The following is a 16974-nucleotide window of genomic DNA, read 5'->3' as shown; positions in this document are numbered from 1 at the left end:
CGCTCTTGGATGGTTAGTTTTATGGATGTGAGTTTCACCTAAATGTAAAAAAAAAAATAATAATAACCCTAAGCAGGTCATGGCAGTGTCCCCCACCAGTACCCTGGGCATCTCTCCTGTCACAGTCTCTCCTCTGTGCCTTCGAGACCATACCTAGTTCATCTTGCTCCTGCCCTGAGAGGAACCAGACACGACTCTCCTCCTTTTACAGATCTGACAGTCACGCATTCACTCAACAAACACGGTGTGACAGGCACTGGGGGTGTAGGTGTGAAGAAGCCTGGCCTAAACCTCTGCCCTGTGAGGCTGACATCCCAGCCCCAGAGAAACCCATGAATGTGACAGCTGAGCATGCCGTGAAAGACATTAGGAAAAGAAGAGCAGGCAGGCGAAAGAAGGAGGGGGTGCTGGGGGTTGCCACACGAAAAAGGTCAGTTGGGAAAGGCCTCACCAAGAAGGCGACATTTGAGGAGAGACTGAAGGAGATGAGGAAGGAGAAGCCACAAAGCCATCTGGGGAAGAGCGTTCCCAGCAGAAGGAACAGTCTGTGCAAAGTCCCTGAGGCAGGAGCATGCCTGCTGTGGAACAGCAAGGAGACCTGTGTGGCTGAAGACAGTGAGTGAGGGGGAGACAATGGGGTGATTTTGTGCGCAGCAAGCGATGACGTCAGAAGTGATATTCAAAATACTTAATTCCCAGCATGGCGTGACAAGCCAGTACAGTACCACCAACTCCACGGGGCTTCTCTCCTGTGCCCTCATGTCTGGGGAGGCTGAGGACCTGGGGGACATGGACCTTCCACTTGTTGTTTCTATTGTTCACTCGCTGCTGACATGGCTGTGTCCCTGTACCTTCAACAGCACCTGCTCAGTAATGGTTGCACAGATAGATGTCAACATCTGTGTTTATCACAGCTGTATCTTTGACACCTTTAAACATCGCGGTAACCTCTTTCCATTTTTGTTTATTTTCCTTTTTGTCTTTTTCTTTCTTTCTTTTTCCTTTTTTCTTTTTTTTAGAGAGAGAAGGACAGAGAGAGAGAGAGAGAGAGGGAAGGGCAGAGGCAGAGGGAGAGGGAAAATCTTAAGCAGACTCCATGCCCAGTGCAGAACTGACTGGGGGCTTGATGGTAGGACCCTGAGATCATGACCGGAGCTGAAATCAGAAGTCTGAGGCTTACCTGACTGAGTGACCCATGTGTCCCATCTTCTTGTCATTTTCTTCCCTTGTCCCTCCCACAGTCCCCAGCCCCCTCTCTTTCTCTCTTTTACAAAAAGAGCAGTCTTTTTGCTCCACAGCGGCACTAGAGAGTGAGGCCACAGCTCTCGGTTTCCTGGGAGTGCGGGCACAGCCCTGAGAGCGAGTGACTGCCTAAATTTTGCCCGTGGGTGCCTCCCTGTCCCCGTCCTAGTCCTAGCCCCGCACCTTCCACAGGCAGCAGCGTTAATCAGATTTAATATCCCCCACCTCCACCCCTACCAATGCAAGGCTTTTTTTTCCTGCTGTTTTCCACTTCTGGCCATGGCTCAGGTCTCCTTCAGTAGCCCTGGCCAAAAAGTTTCTTTCAAAATAAATTCATTTAAGAATTAAAAGAAAAAGAAAAGCAAGGTGGTTGAAGAAACAATCTGCGGCCCATGGAGAGAGGAATGGACGGAGGACGGTTGTGAGCCAACAACCAGTGCCCCGGTGCAGGAGGTGAGGATGGGGAGGCTCGCCTGGGTTCCATGAGTGGGTGGGAAGCCACTTGGACCAAAAGGGTCCTCTTTGGTACTACGGGGAGCCAGGAAGAGAGGGTCCCTCTGGACAGAGAGCATCATTTTCTTTCTTTCTTTCTTTCTTTTTTTTTTTTTTTTAAGATTTTTTTATTTATTTATTTGACAGACAGAGATCACAAGTAGGCAGAGAGGCAGGCAGAGAGAGAGAGAGAGGAGGAAGCAGGCTCCCTGCTGAGCAGAGAGCCCGATGCAGGACTCGATCCCGGGACCCCCAGATCATGACCTGAGCTGAAGGCAGCGGCCCAACCCACTGAGCCACCCAGGCGCCCCAGAGAGCATCATTTTCTTCTGAGTGGTCTGAGGAGGGGCTTTTCTGAGAACATTTCACATCAGCCACCCCCATATCTGGGGGTAAGGGTGTCCCTGGGGTTTTCGTGGCCCCTGGTGTGGGTCTTGGTGCCTGCTGAGTGAGGAGTTCAGTAGCACCTGCCTCTCACATCCCAGTTTCTGCTCAGCTCAAGGAGTCAGCCCTGGGGACTCTCCCTGTATGCTGCTCGGATGCCTAAGAGGCCAGCCGGCCCTGACACTGGCAAGGAGACTGCCTCCCACATCCCGAGGTTTCTGTGAAACAGAGTCTTTAAAATCCCCAGACAAATGGCCAACAGGCACAGAAAAAGATGGTCAACATCACTAATCAACAGGGAAATGCAAATCAAATCAAATCAAAATCACAGCAAGATACTAGCTGTAGTATCTCAAATGGCTCTTGTTAAAAAAAAAAAAAAAAGTGTTGGCCAGGATGTGGAGAAATTGGAGCCCTTGCGCACTGTTACTGGGCATGTAAAACGGTGCAGCTGCTGTGGAAAACAGTCTGGTTAAAAAGTTAAACAGATTTTCAGCCCATGATCCAGCAATTCCTTTTCTGGGTATATACACCCAAAAGACTTGAAAGGAAGGTCTCAGAAAGGTATTTGTACACCCAAGTTCATAGAAGCTATTATTACTCACAATAGCCAAAAAGTGGAAGCAACTCAAGTTTCTATCAATGGACAAAGGAATAAACCGAATGTGGTAGATTCACACAATGGAATATTATTCAGTCTTAAAAAGGAAGGAAACTCTGACACAAGCTGTAATGTGGACGAACCTTGAGGACATTACACTGAATGCAAAAAGCCGGTCACAGAAAGACAAGCACTGTCTGATCTCATGTACATGAGGTAATGGAATTAGTCACATTCTCAGAAACAGAAAGTAGAAGGCTGCCAGGGGCCCAGGGAGAGGGGCGAACGGGCCCTTGTTGTTTAGTGGGTAGCGAGTTTCAGTTATGCAAGATGAAAAGGTTCTGGAACTTGGTTTCACAACAACATGAATAGGCTTAATCCTGCTGAACAGTACAGGTAAAAATGGGTATGATGATTAGTTTTAGGCTATATGTTTTCCACCACTTAAAATTTTTTTTGAGGTGGGGGGAAGAAGGAAATTCTGGCCCAGGCTCCAACTTAGATGAACACGGAGGATAATATGGTGAGTGAAATAAGCCAGTCAGAGAAAACGAACACTATAGGATTCTGTTTCTATGAGTGTTTCTAGAGTGGTCAAGCCCACAGAGACGGAAGGTAGAATGGTGGGGAGTCCCTGTTTCATGGGGACAGTGGTTCAGATTGGGAAGATGAACCAGTCCTGGAGGTTGGGGGATGGGGGATGGCTACATGACAGCTAGGGAACTGACATCCCTGAGGATAAGCCTCCATCACTTTTGGTGAGTCAGGACCTTTGGTGAGTCCCTTGCCCCTCCTGTGGGATAATGGAGGTGTATGTTCTTCACGGTGTCTCAGAGGTCCCCAAGCGGCCTGAGTCCCAGGTGCCTGCAGTAGCGATGCATTCATTCAGATTCTGTATTTGTTGCCTGCCCTTCCCTATCTTGCTTCCCAGCTCCCCCACTCATGCTTTCTAGGATCCGCTTCTCATAAAGTACCTGCACTCAAATCCTTGTCTCAGGCTCTGCAACTGAGGGAAGTCAACTCAAGACAAATGTCAACTATAATTGTTTTCCACATGGCAAACACTGTAGCACCTGAGTCTCCTCCTGGCCTCTGGCCAAACCTGGTGTGTTAGTGATCTGTTGCTGTGTAACAGATTAGTCCAAATGTAGGGGTTTAAAATAACAGGAAACTGTTTCTGTGGATCAGGAATTGGGTCTTGCTTCTCTGAGTTCTCTGCTTTAGGGTCTCTCTTAGGGTGCCATCCAAGTGTTAGCTGTGTGCAGTGTCATCTAAAGGCTTGGTGAGGGGAAGAGCCACTCCCAAGCTCACTCATAGGTTATTGGCAGGGTTTAGTTCCTCACTGGCTGTTGAGGAGGTGGCTCTAAACTCACCACGTAGAGGGGCACGTGGGTGGCTCAGGCAGGCTCAGGTCTTGATCCTGGAGTTCCAGGATCTAGCCCCATGTCAGGCTTCCTGCTCAATGGGGAGTCTGCTTCTCCTTCTCCCTCTGCTCTTCCTCCTGCTCATACTTGTATGCCCTCTCTGGGTCTCTCTTTCATAAATAAAATCTTAATAAAATAAGACAAGTTCACTACATGGCCCTCTCCATAGGGCAGCTTACAACATGACAGCTGCCTTCACTGGGACAAGCAAGAGAGAGAGAGGCACGTGGACAGGCAAACAGTGGGAGCAATGGGGAAGTCTCAGTCTTTAGTAACCTAATCTTGGAAGTGACATCTTATCACCTTTGTGTCATTCTGTTGTGAGAAGTGAGTCACAAGGTCCTGCTCACACTCAGGGGGAGGGGATTCTATAGGGTGCATCTACCAGGAGGCAGGGATCATGGGGGTCATCTTGGAGGCTGTCCCTTCTTAGTGTATGGCTCAACCACCAACTGAGTTGTTCAGGCCCCAAATGGGGGTGCCCTGCTCAGCTCCTCTCTTTCCATCATCCATAAGGCCCTCTACCCTGGCCCCAGATGGTCCCTCGGGTCCTACCTCTTTCTCTCATCCTGGGCTGGGTTGATCTTCCTCTTCCTCTTGAAAGCTCAGTCCCCTCATGGGATCTTTGCACCTTTTGTTCCCTCTGCCTTGAATTCTCTGCTTTCAGACATCGGCATGCCTTCTCCTTCAGGTTCTCTTACCAGGTGTCAGCTAGGGCTGCGGTCTCATCTGAAGGCTTAATCAGGTAGGGACCCACTTCCTTCTGCTTGAGTTTCAACATGAAATCCTTAAAGATGCATTCCTGGTTCACCAAAGCATTTAGCCCTGCTCAGTACAGAGTTCACTGTGCAAGTTTGGAGTTTTCAATTCCTGCACATTCTGTCTGCAGGACCAGCCCTTAGCCTGCTTCTGGAAGGTCATCTTTATTTATTTATTTATTTTTTAAAGATTTTATTTATTTATTTGACAGAGAGAAATCACAAGTAGATGGAGAGGCAGGCAGAGAGAGAGAGAGAGAGGGAAGCAGGCTCCCTACCGAGCAGAGAGCCCGATGCGGGACTCGATCCCAGGACCCTGAGATCATGACCCGAGCCGAAGGCAGCGGCTTAACCCACTGAGCCACTCAGGCGCCCCTGGAAGGTCATCTTTAAATTCCTGGAGTGTCCTGCCTGTTAGGAGTGTCTGTGTACCTATGACCTTAGCCATGTCAGATAGTCTGTGTTCACAATATGATTTATGGTGAGGGCCTTGGGTCACCATGCAGTACCGGCTTGATCTCTAGAGGGACAGAGCCCGAGGTCAGCCACAGGAGTAGTCAGCCTGCCTGTGTGGCCAATTCCCAGAAAATCCCTGGTCACCAAGGTGAGTTTCCCTGGTTGGCAATAATGCTCTGTGTCACACACTGCTGCTGGGAGAATTGGAGGCTGTCTGCATGGCTCCATGGGGAGGGGACACCTGGAAGCTTGTGCCTGGTCTCTCCTCTATCCTGCCCCATGTACCTTGGTCATTTGCTGTTTGATTTGATTTGACTTGATCTGATCTGATCTGATTTGATTTTTTAAAAAGATTTTCTTTATTTATTTGACAGAGAGCACAAGCAGGGGGAGCAGCAGAGGGAGAGGTAGAAGTAGGCTCTCCATTGAACAGGGTGTCTGATGTGGGGCTCGATTCCAGGACTCTGGGATCATCATCTGAGTTGAAGGCAGATGCTTAACTAACTGGACCACCCAGGTGCCCCTATTTTATTTTATTTTTAAAAATATTTTATTTATTTATTTAGAATGGGGGAAGGGCAGAGGGAGAGAGAAAATCTTTTTTTTTTTTTTAAAGATTTTATTTATTTATTTGACAGACAGAGATCACAGGCAGGCAGAGAGAGAAAGGGAAGCAGGCTCCCTGCTGAGCAGAGAGCCCCATCCCAGGACCCTGGGATCATGACCTGAGCCAAAGGTAGAGGCTTTAACCCACTGAGCCACCCAGGCGCCCGGGGAGAGAGAAAATCTTAACTAGACTCCATACCCAGCATGGAACGTGACATGGGGCTTGATCTTATGACCCTGAGATTATAACCTGAGCTGAAATCAAGAGTCAGGTGCTGGGGTACCTGGGTGGCTCAGATGTGTAAGCATCTGCCTTTGGCTCAGGTCATGATCCCAGGATCCTGGGATTGAGTCCCACATCGGGCTCCCTGCTTGGTAGGGAGCCTGTTTCTCCCTCTGCCTCTCTCTTTCTCTGTCTCTCATGAATAAATAAATGAAATCTTTAAAATTAAAAAAAAAAGAGTCAGATGCTGGGGCGCCTGGGAGGCTGCCTTTGGTTCAGGTCATGATCCCAGAGCCCTAGGCTCAAGCCCGGCAGCAGGAAGCCTGCTGGTCCTTCCTCCACTCCCCCTGCTTCCTTCTCTCACTATCTCTCCGTCAAATGAATAAATTTAAAAAAATATCTTAAAAAAAAGAAGTCAGATGATTAACCCACCAAGCCACCCAGGCGCCCCCGCCACCCGTTTGCTGATTTTAACTGTATTCTTTCCATGTAATAAATTGTGACCATAAGTATCACAGCTTTTCTGATTTCTGTGAATCCTAGGGAATCATTCACCCCAACGGTGGTCTTGGCGACCCCAGGCTCAAGTCCCCCAGCCGCCAGCCATCCTCTTTGAATCTTCATCGCCCTTGTCACTGGGTGGTGTGTTCTAGCTCAGTTACTATTTCCTGTCTCTCTTCTCTGGATGGAGGGCTCCAGAAGGCCAGGACCGCGTCTGGCCCTCTCATGAGAGGCGGAAGAAAAGAGTGGTCAGGGGTCCGGTCCTGGCTCTGCCACTCTCTGGCAGTGTGGTCCTGTGTGGTCCTGAGGAACCAACACCCCCTCTCTGTGCTCCAGTCTTCCTGCCTGGAAAATGGGAACAGAAGCACTCACTCCTCCTTGGGAGGTGAGTGGGCAGGACTACCAAGGCCTACCAAGGTCTTGATACGTTTTAGCTTCTAAGCATAGGGAGACCCTTCTGACTCCTTTGACATAGAGAGGCAGGAGGGGACCAGAAACAGTCCAGATGCTGGGGAGGAGGAGGAGGAGCACAGAAGCCCCAGAATGGGAGAGGTGCTGGGGCGGGAGTCGGGGGCAGTCAGAAGCCTACCCTATGGCTCTCTGGCCACACACAGGCCCTGCCAGGGGAGCTGCCACAGCAGGGCCTGCTGTGGCCACCAGGGAGGAGGCCCATGGGAGAGGCAGGCTGGGTATAGAGGGAAAGGGTGGGAAAAACTGAATCCCACGGTCATGGCTCCTAGGAGGAAATGTGTGGGAGGTCTGGGGGGGTCAAGGCAGCTGGAGCCGGGGTTGTGGGCGGGTGCCGGCCAGGCCCCAAAGAAAGTCTGTGCTGGGCGGCTGCCGGTCTGGCTTGGCCTGGGAGGAGCCATCTTTGGTGCCGGACACCCTGGAGACGCTGCCAGATGCAGCCTTGGCCCCCCAGGAGGAATGTGCCGCCCCCCCCCCCCCGTCCTCCCCCCACAGCCCCTGCCTCTAGACTCTTCCACATAAGGCTTTCGGGGGTGCTCATGCCATATGAGTTCAGGACAAAGGAATCAGAAGCACATGCACTGGATTCCCCAGGGAGGAGAAGTTCTGGAAACCAAGACTAAAAGGAAGAGAACAGCCAGAGGGGTACTGGAATCAGACTTGGGAGGCAGCAGGAGGAGGTGCCTGGCTTGGAGCAGCTTCAGCCCCATGTGGTACCCTCACGCCCTGCACTCTCAAATTAGGGCCATGCCTCAGGTGCCATGAGGGGCTCTGTTTCTTTCCTTAAGGGCCCAGACACTCTGCACAATATACTTGGAATAGTCCACGTCTCTTTCCATCTCTGTCTCTCTCTGTCTCCTGCACCAGCAAACCCTGAGGCTCTACTTTCAGAATCCAGCCAGAATCCACCAGCTTTTCACTGCCTCGAGGGCCCCACTGTATCCCACTTGGATCAATACAGTCTTGGATCACTTCTGTCCTGGTCTTCCAGCTCCCACATTCTCCCCCCTCCCCCGGCTGTTCCTCTAACAGTAACCAGAGGGCGCCCTTGAACACCTGAGTCAGATCCATCCCTTCTCAACTCCGGAACCCTCCATGGCTCCCACTTCACTTAGAGCAAAAGCCAAAGCCCTCCCTGTGACCCACAAGGTTCTGCACGCTCTGCCCCGTCCCCTCCCTGGCCTCCCTCCTCCCGCTGGCTCTCCTCCTCACTATTCCCTCCAGGCCACGGGCTTCCTCATTGTTCCTGGCAAGCTCCCCCGCTGCAGGGGAGCACTCACAGTTGCCCCTGCTTGCTGCTCTCCTCCCCTAGACCGCCACATGGTTCTCCCCTCACTTCCTTCAGGTCTTTATTCAGACACCACTTCCCTGAAAGCCATCCCTGATCCCCAACTTTAAACTGTACCTTCTCCATGCCTCCTTTATTTTTCACACCACACCACCCTCCGAGGGCTTATTGTCTGGTCTGTTCCCTACCCGCGTCCCCAGTGTGCAGAGTAGGGCCTAGAACCCAAGGCACCTGTGGGTTTAATCAACTGAACGGTGACAATCCCATCTGCAGATGTTTGGAGCAACTTTTTTTTTTTTTTTTTAAGATTTATGTATTTATTTATTTGACAGATCACAAGTAAGCAGAGAGGCAGGCAGAGAGAGAGAGAGAAGAGGAAGCAGGCTCCCTGCTGAGCAGAAAGCCCGACGATGTGGGGCTCGATCCCAGGACCCTGGGATCATGACCTGAGCTGAAGGCAGAGGCTTTAACCCACTGAGCCACCCAGGCGACCTTGGAGCAACTTTTTAATCGCTTTATCAAGGTTTAATTTACTTAGCATATAATTTGCCCACAGTATGCATACAGTTAAATGATTTCTAGTAAATTTGCTGCGTTGTGCAGCCATGACCCAAATCCAGCAACTGAGACAGTTCCATAACCCCAAAGTTCCCTGTCCCCATTGTAGTCCCTCTCCCCTCTCCTCCCCGCCCCAGGCAACCACTGATCTGCTTTGTCTCCCTATAGCTTTGCCTCTTCTAGAAATTTCACATTAATGGAATCATACAATTTGTAGTATTTCTTGTCTGACCTTTTTTAAAGCTGTATGTTTTTTTTGTTTTGTTTTGTTTTGTTTTTAAAAAGATTTTATTGATTTGAGAGACAGAGACCACGAGCTGGTCAGAGGAAGGGACAGAGAGAGAGGGAGAAGCAGACTCCGCTGAGCAGGGAGCCTGACTCTATGGCAGGACCCTATTTTGCTTATCCATTCATCTGTTAATCGACATTTGAGTTGTCATCACCTTTTAGCCGCCGTGAATAATTCAGCTGGGAATGCTTGGGTACACATACACTTTCATTTCTCGATTATATGGTCGGTGTCTTTTTAACTTTTTAGGAAACTGTCAGATTGTTTCCTAAAGCTGTCCGGAGTGGCTGTTTGTTTCATCTTCCACATCCTCCCCAACACCAGGTATCATCAGCCTCTCTTATTTTAGCTGCTCCAAAAGATGTGTGCGGTGCATCTCCTTGTGGTTTTACTCCACATTTCTTTCCCGGTGGGTGATGTCCAGGACCTTTGTCTATCCTTGTGTGCCAGCCGGAGATCCTCTTTGCTGAAGGCACTGTTCAAATCCTTTGCCCGTTTTCAAATTGGGCCTCTGGTTTTTCTTGTTGGGTTTTCAGAAACTTATCTTTCAACTGCTTGTTGCTGGTACAGAGAAATAGAATTCCTTTTTGTATATTGACCTTGTATCCAGGATCTTGCTAAATTCACTTAATCCCATTCGGTCATCGGTCATCTGCCAATTACCTTATTTCTTCACTCACAAAGGGTGAAGGTTTTATTTATTACGTTTTGATCCTTACATGTTCTCTTGTCTTTTCTTTTTTTGTTGCCCTGGCTGGAAGCCTCTAGTGCAATGTTGAGAAGAAGCAGTGACAACAGTTATCTTTTTCTTTTCTTGATCTCTGGGGGAGATCTACTGTTTCACAACTGCATTTCACATTTGCTGTGGGTCTTTCTTTTCTTTCCTTTTTCTTTTCCTTATTTTTCTTTTCCTTTCTCTTCTTCCTTTCTTCCTCCTTTCTTTTTTTGTAAGTAACATATCAGAGTATAGTTCTCTTCTAGTTCTACTTGATTAGTTTTGAACAGGAACGAATGCTGAATCTTCGTACTGGGTGCAAGATCTCTTTATATACTCCGGACACAAGCCCCTCATCAGATGTGCAGTCTGCACGGATTTCCCCCCTTAGGCTGTGGCTTGTCTTTTCATTCCTCGTATGTGTTCTGGAGGGCACACATTTTCACTTTGATGAAGTCCAGTTCACCAACGTTCTGTTGCACGGACCATGCTTTTGGTGACACGCCTGAGGAATCTTCGCCTGAGCCACAGTCCCCAAGATTTCTCCTCCCATTTTATCGTTTTCGGTTTTACGTTTAGTTGCCAGAGTTGCAACTAGAGGTTTACATTTAGTTGTCAGAGTTGCTTTTGTGTAAGACATGAAGCAGGGCCCAGGTTGTTGGACTTGTTCTTCTTCTTGCAAGTGTCTCGAAGCCCGGTGATTTCTGTTTCTCACAGTGTTAACAGTTGGCTCCTGCTCCCCTGCCTGGACCTCTCCCACCAGGCCGGGCGCAGGTTACAGGAGAGAAACCTATAGGAGCCTGCCCAAACAGGATGTTGCCCAACCCTCTCAGGGCAGAAATCCAACCTCTGGGGCCCTTATCGGCACTTCCATCGGCAGTTCTGGGCAGTCCTGACAAAGCCCGACCATAGGGCCTGCCACTCCACCCTGGCCCCGTCCACTGGCTCGGGGCTTACACAGGAGCGTTGATGCCCAAACAGAGCAAGGTATCCGCGGGGCCAACAGACCCCTGGGCCTTTTTGGAGGGGGCAGTTCCTGTCTCCTAGGCCTTCCCCTCCTAGAGTCACCCTCTCCATGACCCAGCTTCCCGCCTCTCCAAAATCTCAGGCTACGTTGTGCCTTCCTGTGACCCCAGCCACACCTGTTCCCACCAGCTTGGAGAGGGCAGAAAGCAAACATTCCTAGTGGCCCTGCCCAAGCATGTCCTGGATTGGGGTGGGCCTGGGGGCTCCCTGGCTCCGGGGGAGAGAAGCCCAGGAGTGGTCTGTCTTCCCAGCCCCTTGCCTCACCCGGACGTCTCCCAACGGGTGGTCCTGGTTCTCTCAGCCTGGAATACCCTTTCCCAGATATTTTCACTCCTTCTGTCTCAAGTCTTTGCTAAGATAACACCTGCTATTTAAAGTCTCAGCTCCCTTCCTCCCTTTTATCTGCTTGAACTTTCCTCATAGCACACATCGCCTTCTGATATCATTGCCATTCACGTATTTGCCTGGGCTGTGAACCCCATGAGGGCAGGGGTTCTTCTGCCTTGTTCACTGCTGCATCCCCAGCACCAGGCCAACGCCAGGAACACAGTAGGGGATCAGTAAACTTGTGTGGAATGAGCCCTCTCCTTCTCTTCCACTTTCTCCCACTTAAGGCTAATTGGGGCTGCACCCACCCCCAGCACCAAGAGCGATCACATGACCCAGGCCTGGCCAATGAGCACCTTCCATCCTTTCTGGCCACGGTGATTGGTTTCTGAATGACATGCGACCCCAGTCTGTCCAGTGAGAGGCTGCCATCAGATTTTTGCAAGCGCTTTTGGAAAAGTGTCTTTCTCATTTTTTTTTTTTTTTTTAATTTTTTGGCTGCCAAAAGATAAACCAGAGGTTGCTGAGGCCATTTTAATCCCACTAGAAGTTACTGCATGAGCGTAAAGCTCTCCAGGGGCAAGCTTAGTTAAGAGGGGGAGATTACTTTGTCTGAGAGCCTGGATTCAGCTATTCCTGCAGCCAACAGTCCTTAGATATTTCTTAAGCTAGTTTGGGTTTGGGTTTTCACTGGCGACTGAAATCGTCCTGAGCCATCAATGCATCCTTCCTTCCTTTTCTCTTTCTCCACCCCTTTCCCTTCCTCTCCCTCCCCATCTCTCTCCCATTCCTCCCTCCCTGTCTTCCTCCCTCCTCCCCTCCCTCTTTTTCCTTCTGTCTCTGATTTTTTTTTTTTAAGATTTTATTTATTTATTTGACAGAGAGACATCACAAGTAGGCAGACAGGCGGGCAGAGAGAGAGGAGGAAGCAGGCTCCCCGCTGAGCACAGAGGCCGATGCAGGACTCGATCCCAGGACCCTGAGATCATGACCTGAGCCGAAGGCAGCGGCTTAACCCACTGAGCCACCCAGGCACCCCCCCCCCTTCTGTCTCTGATTTAATCCTTATCCCCACCCTGGCCTGAACCCCACCTCCAAAACACAGCGGAGTCAAAACTAATGCGGCTGTGAATCCTGGCTGTCCAGCCAGAAGGCTGTTTGCCCTTGATAAGTGACTTCACCTCTGTGAAATGGGGATAACAGCCTGACCACTGTCCCCAGGCCTGCCTTCTCTCTAACCTCTTCTGACTGCCTGGTCCCAGGAGCCTCACCGAACTGCCCTGCTCCAGCTCACTGGTCCTTCACTTTGCTCAGAATCCCCTGAGTCTGTCCTGTGACCTGCAGAGAGTCCCAGTGCATCCTGGCCTCTAGGGTCACCAGTCAGCGGCCAAGACTCGAGGGGACTATAGATATCATGCCCATTTTACAGATGAGGAAACTGAGCTCCAGGACACCCAGCCAAGGTATAAACAACGCCATGTTTCAGAGGGATAAAAGCATGGTAGGCTGGAGAATTTCCAGGAAAGGGAGTGATTCCTGGGGAAGCAGCATAGTCAGGGAGGGCTCCCTGGAGGAGATGACTATTTAGGACCAGGATTTCCCAGACAGCCCCATCAGGAGGAAAGTCAGCCATGCTGAGGGAACTGCAAGGGCAAAGGGCCTGGCAGAGGGCATGGGCATGGGGAGGAACAGGGTGGCTAGTGGGGCTGGGTGAGCTCCCTCTGATGGCTGTTACCTCAGTACCCACCAGGGTTTTCTCCAGGAGGGCAGCCATTTTTGATGTGTGTAATTCTGTTCACTCTTCATGCCTCGTTCACTGTGCCTTTGCCCTCATTTAACAGAGGAGAAAACTGAGGCTCCCAACAGGCCACCCAGGGCTGGAGCCATCAACTCCGGCCTCTCCAGGAATTGTAGCTCCCCATGTAAGACAGAATCTCAGGAGCCCTGCAGGCTCACAGGGGTCCCTGAGGACCCTTAAGACCAGCCCTCAGCCTCCCCTTCTAGGAAGTCTTCCCAGTTTTGCCTGGCCCTGGACCTTCCCCTTCTCTCAATTCAGCTCTTGTCTATGTCAGGCCCAGCAAGTGGGTTCTCTGAGGGCAGACTGCTGGTTTTGGGTTTTCCCAGCTCTGCCCAGCTCACCACATACCTCCATACACAGAAATGGAGACGATCCAAAGTTGGGGTTGGAGACAGCAGTGGTGGGAGGATGGGGGGCTGGCAGCTTCCGGGAGGGGAAATATTTTGGTTCTCAGAAGGCTCGAGAATTGCCTGATTCCCAACCGATTAGGGGTAATTAACCCTTCGAAAGGCAGTAATTAAGTCTGTGCCTCTGAAACCATAATTAGAAGCTCCAGGAGGCTCCGCCCCCTCCCCCAAGAGCAAGGCAGCCCCCAAAGCTGAAGCCAGAGGGGACTGGAGGACTGGAGATGGAGCCTGTTCCCCTCATGGGGCTGAGACCCATCGCTTCCCTCGTGGCTCCCAAGTCAGGGTCCCGGAGAACAGCATGCATGGAACCCGAGCTTTCCCCCTGTGCAGTCCTTTTTGGGGTTGTCAGGCAACAGGAGGGCACAAAGGTAGGGGGGTTGGGCTGGGCTGGAATCTGGGGTGTGGGGCTGGGGACAGCCCTTGAGACTTGACTCTCTGGCTGAGGGAAGCTGAGACCAAAACTCCAGCCTCAAAAGGGGTTGAGGATGCCAGGGACATAGGCTGGCCACAGGGAGGTTGGGAGGGGAGTCCTGGGGGCTCAGAGAGGACAGTGGAGGCCCTCTAGTGGGGGTACTCACCTCAGCCGAGAGGCCTGGGTCCCAGGAGCCAGGCTGGCTCTGTGGTTCCTAGCTCTCCCATTGAGGCAGCCAGGGGATGAGGTGGGGGCTTTGTCAGAAGAGCCAACCCCCATCCCCAGTGTCCACAAAGTGCCTGGCATGGGGCGGCTGAGACTTGCAGGTCCACGCTTTGCCTCTATCCCAACAGTCTAGCTCCTGGCATCCCCAAGGAGACGTTTGAGGCCCACTCTGATGCCCCCAAGCCCTAAGCCACTCCCCACACCCCATATCCTCTGCAGTGCCCCCTTGGTGATGCAATTGGAATGAAGATCGTCAGAGGCTAAGGCCCAGGAGAGTGAGGTGTGGCACGTGGACTGGCACCTGGTCCTGGACTGGCATTGTAGATGGGGCGGGAGTGGCAGGAGGGTATCCGTGTGGGGCTGGATGATGGTGGACTGCTTGCGGCTCAGAGTGACATTTATTCCGTGCTCGGTAGTGCATGGTCAAATTTGTCTCCAAAAGGGGCCTTGACATCCTACCCCACCTCTCTGTCATCTCTCAGCTCTGGCCACCCTGTCATCCTTTCTGGTCCAGCACTCCAAACTCCTTTCTGCCCCAGGGTCTTTGCACTTGCCATGTCCTCCACTGGACAGCCTTGCCCCTTTGTTGGCATGGCGGGGACCAGATCCCTCTCAGGGCTCAGTGCAAACATTGTGACCCCCGAGAATCTTCCCACTCACTTTATGCAGAGCGGGCTCCCCCTCCACGACCACTAGTTACATCCCTCTGTTTAGTTCCTCCTTTAAAACACTTAACCAGCAATGATCTCATAAGTTATTGTCCCCTTCCTCTTCGGTTTCCCATCCCCCCCTGGTAAGCTCCAGAAGGGCACGGAGCTTTCTGTTCCTTCTGTTTCCCTGAAGCCCCGTACACAGTAGTAGGTGCTCAATAAATGTTTATTGCTGGTGGTAGGGGGTTGAATGGAAGACAAGATTAAGTGTGGGAACAGCCCCTGGGAAAAGCGGGATGTACAGGAGAATTTCAAAGGGTGGTGGCTGTTTCCAGGACCTCTCGGCTGCCGCTGCCGTGGGTACCCTGTGAGTCGAGTGGAGAAACCCAAGAGGCGACCCACTTTCCCAGAGTCGCACGCATCTCCCGCTGGTGGCCCACAGGTGGCGCTCGCTCCCCGCGCTGCAGCGGCGGGAAGCAGAGGTGGGAAAATCCCAGCGTCTGGGGGTGGGGGAGGCACCTCCCGATTTAGCCCACTCGCCTGTCCTCCTTCTGGCGTCGAGCTCTGACCCCGAATTCGGACTCGAAACCCTGGGACGCTGCTCCGGGGGCCCAACTCCTGGGGCCTGAGAGGCGCGGGGATGATGTGCTGAGAGGTGGGGGAGGGGGGAGCTGAAGGTTCGCCCCGCGCATGCTCCTGTCCCCCGCAAAACTAATTAAGCAGCCCCATGTGGGAGAAGGGGGTGCGGGTGGAACGCTTACTCTGCGTCCGTCCCGCCTTAATCCTTTAAAGGCCAAAGGTGGGCAGAGTGCTTGGTCCTCAGGAGGCCCTTGAAGCACACTTGTGGAATAGTGAGTGGGCGGACCCCCATTTTGCACATGGGGAAACTGAGGCTCTGGGAGGCTACATGGCTCGCCCAGGTTCACAGAGCTGGGAAATGGTGAGGCAGGGCTTGGAGTCCCAGGTATGTCCAACTCCAGGGTCAGCTGGTTTAAAAAAAACATTGAAAAATGGATTTCTTAGTTACCCAAAGTGATATGAGAATCCCTTTGGAAAGCAAAAGTCTTTCCTGACCCTCCTCACCTCAGCCCCCACGTGATGGTGAGGCGGGGGGGGGGGGGGGGGGTGGTCCCCGGGGGGGGGGGTCCCCTTCCAGCCTGCTTTCTCTGTCTACACACACTGCAGGGGGCACCCAGATTTCCAGCTGGGTCACTGGACACACACTTCCCCTCTCTGGGCCTCAGTTTCCTCATCTGTAAAATGTGCATAATTGTCATCGAACCCCCCCCCCCCCACCTTGGGCTGCTGTGAGGACTGAATGAGTTATTCTCATGGAAAAGCCCTTGGAGCAGAACCTGGCTTCCAGGCTGCCTCCAGAAGGACAGGTCCCCTCTGGGTGGTCTCCACATCCTGGTGGGAGACATACCAGGCTGGAATGTTACCGCTGTTCCTCCAGTGTGAGGGCCTGACTCACAGTGCCTCTCTCTGGTCTGAGGCTGCCTGTGCGTGTCTGCCTTTGGCTCATGTGTGTGCATCTGGCTCTTTCCACGTGGGGGTCATGGATGTGCCAAGGTGTAGGATCCACTGGGCTCCCATGGCCCAGGGTTTCTCAACCTCAGTACTTGGCATTGCAGGCCAAATCATTTTTTGCCTGGAGGCCGGGGGCTGTTCAGGGCACTGCAGGGATTTTCCGCCAGGAGCTGGTAGCATTGCCCCTCCTCAACTGTGACAACTAGAAATGTCTGCAGAACTTGTCACACGTCCGATGAGGGGCAAAGCGCCACTGCTGTGTACCTGCTGGTGCATGTGTGCTTCTCTGTGCTGTCTTGGTTTGGCTCCCCACCGAAGCGTAGCCTGACACAAAGATCGGGGTTGGGGGAGGGCATATGGTTTATTTGGGAGATAAAATAGGTATTTGTGCTTTTGCCACCAAGTGCATATGGTGAAACGTAACTCCCAATGTGGTGTTATTAGGAGGTGGTACCTTGGGGAGGTGATTAGGTTGTGAGCGTGGTGTTCCCATGAGTAGAATTAGTGCCCTTATAAAAGAGACCCCACAGAGCTCCTTTGCCCTCTTTCTGTCCTGTGAGGTCGCAGCGAGAAGGCAGCTGCATGAGTGCAGCT

This window comes from Mustela lutreola, chromosome 2 (genome assembly GCF_030435805.1).
Source record: "Mustela lutreola isolate mMusLut2 chromosome 2, mMusLut2.pri, whole genome shotgun sequence".
Lineage (NCBI taxonomy): Eukaryota > Metazoa > Chordata > Mammalia > Carnivora > Mustelidae > Mustela > Mustela lutreola.
This window is presented reverse-complemented; position numbering follows the sequence as displayed.